This window comes from Anomalospiza imberbis, chromosome 1 (genome assembly GCF_031753505.1).
Source record: "Anomalospiza imberbis isolate Cuckoo-Finch-1a 21T00152 chromosome 1, ASM3175350v1, whole genome shotgun sequence".
NCBI classification, from domain to species: domain Eukaryota; kingdom Metazoa; phylum Chordata; class Aves; order Passeriformes; family Viduidae; genus Anomalospiza; species Anomalospiza imberbis.
The window spans coordinates 136644797-136653100 of NC_089681.1; the positions used below are offsets into that span (position 1 = coordinate 136644797).

The 8304-nt window shown below is 46.1% G+C and overlaps 1 long non-coding RNA gene across 1 annotated transcript; it reads left to right on the plus strand.

Annotated features, from left to right (window-relative positions):
* Positions 1-2464: 2464 nt before the first annotated feature.
* Positions 2465-6678, plus strand: LOC137484231 (uncharacterized). The gene is made up of 2 exons (XR_011004801.1): positions 2465-3985; positions 6389-6678. It is a non-coding gene; the product is annotated as an uncharacterized lncRNA (long non-coding RNA).
* Positions 6679-8304: the final 1626 nt, after the last annotated feature.

Consider the following 8304-nt stretch of genomic DNA (forward strand, 5'->3'; position numbering starts at 1 on the left):
ACAAAAGAAGCTTCACTGATGCTAATGGATGTAAAACTGGTCTGAATGGCCAACTGGACCTTAAAATTCACCTCAGCTGGTGCCAGAACACCAGTCTGTCACCTGACAGTTAGGGCAGGTGTTTAGTACCACTTAGCAATATGCTATATATTATATGTGTAATATAGTACATTATACAGCCCCCTCTCCCTCCTGGCCTTCTGAAATCCTTTTGAAGATCTCATTAGCCCTATTGCAAAGGCAATGGGCACTTAGATTACAGGTAGGTGGGATGTGCTGAAGGCCTGTGGAACAAAGATGGAAAACAATTTTAGTATTTTCTTTAAGATCCAGATGACAGTTTTGCTGAAAGCTTTTGTGGTTTCATGTTTGGAGGTGCTAAAAATCCCAGTGGTTACAGGGTGGGTGGCAAGAGCTCAACATTTCTGGATGTCAGGCCAGGCTTGTCCTCACTGGCCACCTCTCTTCAACCACCTCCAAATGATTCCCCAATTTATTGTCACTTAAGCTTCAGCCCTGTCTCAGAGGTTCTCCGTTAGTGGAATAATTAACTGATACAATGCTAAGTCAAAGGATTCAGAGCTAGTGTGCAGTAAACATAAACATATGTTTAGTGTTGGGTTATAAACTACTGTAGCCAAAGTGGGCAAGTGTTACAAACTTCAAACACGAAACAGATGCAAGTTAATTCGAGGCATGAAAGTGATGACAATAGAAGTGAGCTGTAGCAAGGAAATGAAATGTTAGTTTAGGCAGAAGTTGCTGCAGCTCTGCCTTGCACTGGAAATGCCTGCAGTTTCTGCTGAAGATGGGAAGGCACAGACATACTTTATTGGGACAGCCAAGCATGTTGTCCATATGTCAGAAATGTAAGTCACTGCTGAGTGAATGTGTGAAGGAAATACAATCTGACAGGCTTTTGAAAGCTGGGAATTGGCTTGCCATGAGGTCACAGAATCACAGAATAAACTGAGTTATAGGGGACCCATAATGATCATTGAGTCCAACTCCTGGCCCTGCACAGGGCAGCCCCAAGAGTCACACCTTGTGCCTGAGAGCATTGTCCAAAAACTTCTTAAACTCTGTCAGGTTTGGTTCTGTGACCACTTCCCTGAAGAGCCTATTCCAGTACCCAGCCACCCTCTGCGTGGAGAACCTTTTCCTAATATCCAACCTAAACCTCCCCTGACACAACTTCAGGCCATTCCCTCATGTCCTGTCACTGGTCACCGGAGACATCAGTGCCTGCTCCTCCTCTTCCCCTCACAAAGAAGTTGTAGACTGCAAAGAAGTCTCTACTCAGTCTCCTCCAAACAGAACAAACCAAGTGACCTCAGGCACTCCTCACAACTTCCCCTCAAGGCCCTTCACCATCCTTGTTGCCCTCCTTTGGACACTCTCTAATTGCTTAATGTGTCTGAAGCTGGACTGCAACAGAATTGTAGAATGGTTTGGGAAGGGACTTCAAGGATCATCTAGTTCCAACCCCCCCTGCCGTGTGTGCCATGAGAAAGCAGATGTCCCACAGGACATCCCCTGGGAGAGGGGTACTGGGCTCCTCAGGCAGTGCTGTGGCATGGCAGCCATCCAGCACTCAAGGGCTCAGTTCTGCCCTTCCCCTCAAACTTCCCAGCCCTTGTTCTCTGCCATGAGAAACTTCCAGACACTGGCCAGGGGCTGGTAGGTGCCCAGCTGGTGACATGAGTCCCACTAAGGAGGCAGAGGTGCTTCAACAAGGCTAGGCAACCCTTGTGACCACAGGGCTGCCTGCAGTTCCAGGGTCTGTCCCTGCCTTGTTCTTGGCTTTCCTCTTCCCTATCACTGTAGACAAAAGATTTAGTGACTCTTCTTGCCAATAAATCTTTGCCCTAGTTGCTTATACTCTGCTCCTTTGCCTATCATCTGAGTAGTCCTAAAAGGAGAGGTTTGAAGTTTTTGTTTTATTAGGTCCTTGTGAGCTGATGTCCTCCCAGGCCATGCATGTTTCCGTGGTTCTCATGGAGATTGTGGAACAAGATGGGTATTTGGTGTTGGAAGGAGAATAAAAACTCCAAATAAATGCCTTAATAACAGTAGCTCTGAGGTAACTATTGAAGCCTTGGGTATGTTTGTTCCCTTAGTCCCAGATGAGCAACTGTGTGTGTGCCTCTCAGTCCTGTGCAAGCCTGTGCTTCAGCAGACAGACTGTCTTTGTCCTCCTGTAGTGCTGCTCTGATGTTCTGCCTTCCAACATGTTCTACCCCTCTGCCTCTGACAGACTTGGGAGCCAAAAGGGCTACCCACAAAGCAGATGGTTTAAAATAGCTCCCCTGACAAAAAGAGCATTGCTGTTCAGCCGCTCCTCCTTTCCTCCCGTGGGCACCAGTGCTGCCGGTCGTGGAGCTGCCGTGCCCATATCAACACTCACCAGAAGCCTTCTGGCTCCCGGGGCCAGCAGCCTGCTCAGCCCTCTGCTGCTGGGCACTGCAGCCCCTGCCCTGCCTGTTCAGCCCAGCAGCATCACCGTGTCCCTCCAGTGCTCTGTCCTGCCATCACACAGGACAGAGCAGAGAGGCTCACCCCGCCATGTGCCAACCCTGCCCAGTCCAGCCCCATGCCCCAGCACCCCCATGCAATTTAGGGCCTTGGTGAGGTATTTGAGGGATTAGCTGCAGTAAAAGCCCTCCTCTAAATGAGAATTTCAGGTTGGGGCCTGAAACTGTAGCAGTTTGGAAAGCACCCAGTGGCTGTGCTGTCAGGGAGTGTTCGCAGGCAGTAAAATAAAACCGTTGCCTAATTACAGTTTCACCAAGGGGCACTGTAATGCTGGGGTATTAACTCCCTGCACATAAACAGCGATGGGCAGGGGCTTGCCAGCAGTGCTTCTACCTTCAGGAGACAAACAGGTAACGGTATCACGGTGCCGCCATGCAGACGGGAGACAGCTGCTCTCTGAAATTACAGGAACATTTACTCATTCGGTACCAAATTACACGTGACGGGGCAGGAATTACACTTAAGTGTTATCCAGCCCTCCCTTCACTGGGAGGGAAATCTGGGATTGGGAACATACAGACCACAGCAGAGTTAGGCAGGAACAAAAAAGGGACTTCCCACCATTTATGGAAGTTGAAATTGAAACAAACAGAAAAAATCATCAGCTCAGGGAAGGTTGCAATTACTCTATAATAAGCTACTCAGGTAACGAAATCACTGGCACAGTGCTAATAGGAGGGTTTCAGTTGTCAGAGGAGCACCGATTAAAGTGGGAAAGCTCAGATGTTGATATTTTTACTTGGGGAATGCTTTTCTCCTCTAATCGTCTTAAACAAAATTATTTTTAAAAGTAAAAAAAAAAAAAAAGCTATCCACATGAAGCTGTTCCTCCAGGCTGGGTACTTTGGTCCCAGTTCTGCCCTGGCAGCGGACAGGCAGGAACAGGCTGCATTGATGGGGGAACTCTGCATGGGCATGGGCTGGCTGGGGTGACACCCTTCTCCTGATGCATGCTGGCTCTGGGAGGACATGCCATGCAGGAGTGGCTGCAAGGCACACACGTGTGAGCAGGGAGAGGATGCAGAGCCTTGTCTCAAAACTCTGACTTACATGAAATTTCTAATGCCATGATCAAGTGCTATAAGTTAGTTGCATCCTTCAAATCTTAGGGAAAAATAGGTAGTTTGGTTTGGTTAGAGCTTCCAGGTGGTGTGTGCCAGGTAAAAGTATGCAGCAATGTCACCTGTGGTGAAGCACTGCCACGCAGGTAACCATTAAATGCAACTCCTTACACAAGGAAGGGTTACTCACATGGGCAAGGGAAAGAACTGGAAATGCTCTGCTACAAGGGTGCAAGGTCATATTTCATTTCTGTAGTGATTTCTCTTCTCCAGAGGTAGCCAGCAACAAAAGCAAAACTCTAGTCTCTGAAGAATTCCCTTACTAAAGTTTGCCCAGCTCCTTTGCTGCTCCAAGATGTCTCTCAGGAACTGCTCAATTCATACAGAAGGTGTTTTGCTTTGTGTATATGAAATTTTTTTATTATTCTTTTTTAATTGAAAAATTTCTTTCCCTTCCCACCATCCCTTCAGGTCAGGATAGATGTTGTTTGACACAGAAAGGGTTTTTTGGCACGTTGAATTATACCTTCCTGACTTTGGCAAAGAATGACTGCACGGCCAAGATAATTAACAGGGGCTGATTTGGTGACTTATCTCCCTGGTTCAGTCTCAGCAGCACTGCCTGCTACAGAGCTTTGATAACTGCTGCTGGACACCCCACAAAGCAAGAGTCTATTTGTCTTTCAGGAAGTTTTTCTATCAACCACTTCTCTGCAGTTTGATAAGTTCTGTTGCTTTGGAAAAGTATTTAGACTTCCTGACAGGGCTGAATTTGGTCTATGAGAAGCATGGGTGGCCCTGAGGCCCCTCATCCCTCAGCTGCCCCATAAGTGGTGCTAATGCCCCAGTTGCTTGCTTATCCCATCCCTGGCTCCCTATGGAGTCCATCAGTGGGAAAAACAAACAAGCCTATACAAGAGTGCCCAAATTCAGAGAGGGCAGCTGTGGAGGATGCTGTGGGACTGAGCTTGAGAAAGTGTATTGGGAAAGACAATAACATTACCTCCCCACTACACAGTAAAATTACCTGGCCTAAATATTAGTGAATTTGCCCTAGCAGTGACTAAATTATATGTTTTGAAATATTTTTTTTTCACTCAGAGAAATATGAAAAGAGCAATTTAAAATTGCTTCTGATTCTTTGTATGGTAATCTGAAAACATCAATGATCAAACTCACCATGACTGGATTTAAAGGCAGCCTGAGTAATAAGAAGCCATTTTATCTCCAGCTCTTTCTTAATGGGGGTCTGTGGTGGTGAAATCCTCTGCTGTGCAGCCTGCCTCTCCTTGGGTATCTCTGGACTCCCCACTGTCTCCAGGTGAAGGCTGCCCAGAGTGCTTAGGGGTCTTTCCCAGCCTAGTCAAGTTTATACACACAAGGACCCAGCAAGGGGATTAGGTGACACACTGTTTAACTTTCAGTTACTTGTTCAAAGCAATAAAGGCTTTATAAGGTCATTAGTATGTATCACTGCAGAAGGAATGCCTGCATTAGCTGCCTTTTATAACCTGCATCTCCTCAGCAAGCTGGCCAGGTGAACATTTCTGAGTAGTGAACATTTCTGCCTCCAAGAGCTCTGCTTCTGCAGAGAAAGCACAACACGGCTTTGGGTGGCATCACTTCTTGCTAGCCAGGGAGGTTGCAGTGCTCACCTGAACAGAGCTGCCTCTAGGACTGCAGGACTCGATTATCATAGGTTTGTGTTCCTCACCCACCTCTTTTCCCCTCTGAGGGACAAGAAGGGTATTAGTTTTAGTATTATCATGGCTTTAGTCCCTTGCTTGCTCTTTAAGCATCACACTTCTCCATAGCTACTTTGAGGTTGTCATCTAATGGGTCACAGCCACTTCTGAGCCAGACTGGATTTATGCAGATGAAGCAGAGAAACTCCACAGCTCAGTGCCGTTTCTACTCAGACCTGCACAAAGTTTAGCTGAACATGAATGCCAAAGACTTAATTTGGATCTGCTGGCCGAGGCTTTGATGTAATCTTTGCCCTGCAAAAAATCTCCTCTGATATAAACTGAGTGAAAGTATCCTGTCTGGCTGAGAACAACTGGACATATTCTCTGCACAAGCTGTGTTAAGCTTTGACTTCGACTCTACCAGCTCTTAATGTCTCTCCTAAGCTTTCCTGTTGAATGTTTGCACCATTTCAGGATTATTTAACTGAAAGAGCTTTGATAGATTTGAAGGCTTCGAAGATCAGCTGACTTGCAAAGGGAAAAGAGAGTATTTAAAACCAAAGCAAGGGTTATTCTGAGGGTTCATTCTTTACTTGAAGACAGCTTAGGAATGATTTAACGGGGTTAACTTCTGAGAGAAATATCCTGAAGTCCTCTAGGAGACATATTCTTGCAAGATTGCCAGTTAGTTTATAACTGAGATTCCTCATTCTCCGTGGGGGTAATTACTGCAGCTGGGTTGGAAGGGCTTCAGTATTAAAACAGCAGTCAATGAGCTACTGAACACAGGCTCAAATCCACAAGGAGATTCTCAAAGCCTGAGCTGATTAGAGCAGAATAAATCTTGGACTGGATTGCCTGTCCCTGCCTTAGTGTCTGGCACTAAGGAGGTTATGGTATGAAATGGGGTAGGCTGGTGTGAGTGTGTCATGCATTTTATCTGAGAAATGAGCTTTGCTTTTTCTGGGAGGTTGCCTGAAAGAGCCACTTAGAGTGAAAGCCTGAGGTAAGGAGTTCAAGACCAAGACATGTAATATCCAATAGCAACATATTTAAAAAACCCCAAAAATAATCCAAACCCCCCAGCTTTTCTTTCTCCATCAGCCATGAATATCCTGAGTTGGAAAGGACCCACAAGGACCACCAAGTCCAGCTCCTGGCCTGGCACAGGACAACCCCAAGAATCACACCATGTGCCTGAGAGCACTGTCCAAAGACTTCTTGAATGCTGTCATGCTTGGTGCTGTGACCACTTTCCTGGGGAGCCTGTTCCAGCATTTGACCATCCTCTGGCTGAAGAACCTGGCTGAGGAGCCAAGTGACACGTTTTGATCAATGCTTTCTGAACAGTTGCTTGTCTTCAGAAAATCCAGAATAAAATCCACATACTTTAAGGCCTGTCAGTGTTTCTGCAGTCTGAATGGGTGCAAGAGAGGCTCTCACTCCTCTGTAGGGTTTTGCCTAGTTCTGTCTTTCCTGTCCTGTGGGATGAGGGTCCAGAGGGTGCTGCCAGGTTCCTGGGCCGCTGGGTCAGCCATGATGTGTCTCCAGATGGGTTTCACAAGGAGTTGCGGCATCACTCTGTTCCTGCTCTCAGTCACATCCTGTTGTTGTGACTTTCCCAGCCCATCATCTCCCTTGTTGACAGCAGGATCAGGAGTCCCTCATGCAGGCAAAGAAGAATTTACTCCTTCCTTTGGCTTTGGTGGAGCTGTGGAGTGGGTGAAAAGGAAAGGGAGGGAGTACCTGAGAGTTACTGCATTGCATGTTGGGATTTGAACTCAGAATACTCCAAACATAGAGATATAAGTCACAACACATTTTTTCCAAACCCTGCTGCAGTGTTGGGTGCTGGTATGTGTGCACTTCAAGAGTACTTGCTTAGGGAACTCTGAAAGAACACACACCTTGGCCTCTCCTTCCCATTTCAGTCTGCTTGTGTTCATTGGTTAACCTGAGCATGTTTGGTTTATCTGCACAGAAACCACAAAAGAGTATCTTTTCACATACCTGGCCGATATATTTTACCAATGATATTCTGAAAGAAACAGTTAAATAAATAATTTTCAATTTTTTGTTTAAGCTTAGCAACACAACTGGAAAATGATCATTAGGGAGGAAAGATTAAATACCATCAAACTGGAGACACATGAACAGTTTGTCTGGATGTGGGCATGGTCTTTTTGAAGACTATTTGGAGATTTTTTTTCTTGGTAACATTGGTGACTTCTGCCATTTCCAGCTCTCCCTGGAAGTTTCCAAAGTGCCCTGTGACTACAGGCAGTGTGCTCTGCCAAGGAGCCCTTTTCTTAGTGACTATTTGCATTTCAAAAACATTGATCCTTAAACAACTAGAAACAGAAGTCAAATGTGAAGCAATAAATGTTTCTGACAGAAGCAGCAAGGTGACCAGTTGGGAGTTTGAAGGGTGCTTGTCTGTGCTCCTCCCACTGCAGATCTGGTGAAGCAGGAAGGATTTACAGCCTGATGTGTTCTGAGAGCCTGATTCAGGATCCTTACTTGAATTTCCCATCCCTGGCCCAAGGAAAAGGCACTTTCTGGGTCTGAGGTTATTGGCTACATTTTCAGCAAAGCCCTCTGCAGACCCTGGCCACCTGGAGCCAGACCAGCAGCTGGTACTAACAGCAGGGCTCTAGCAGTGTTAAGAGACTTGAGCTTTTGGCTGGTGAATAGCTCATTCCCTTGCTCTTACTGTGGGATCAGGAGGCAAGTCATAACAAATACCTGTGTTTGAACAACAACTTGTTTTCAAAAGCTGGAGCAATACTGATGATTTGAAATTGTTGACTAGTGGATCCCAGGGCAATCATTGTGTAAAGGAAAGGATTTTTTTCCCTCTTAGGCTTCTGGAAAAGCTGGCAGTGCAGTGCAAGTCAGGATACCTGCCATTTTTATTCTCCTGTTATAAGGTTTGGTGAGGTCTTGCAGGGTTAGGTCAGATTTAGGACCTTAGAGACAGTGAGGTTTTGGTCCTTCCCTTGAACTGCAAATGGAGCTGT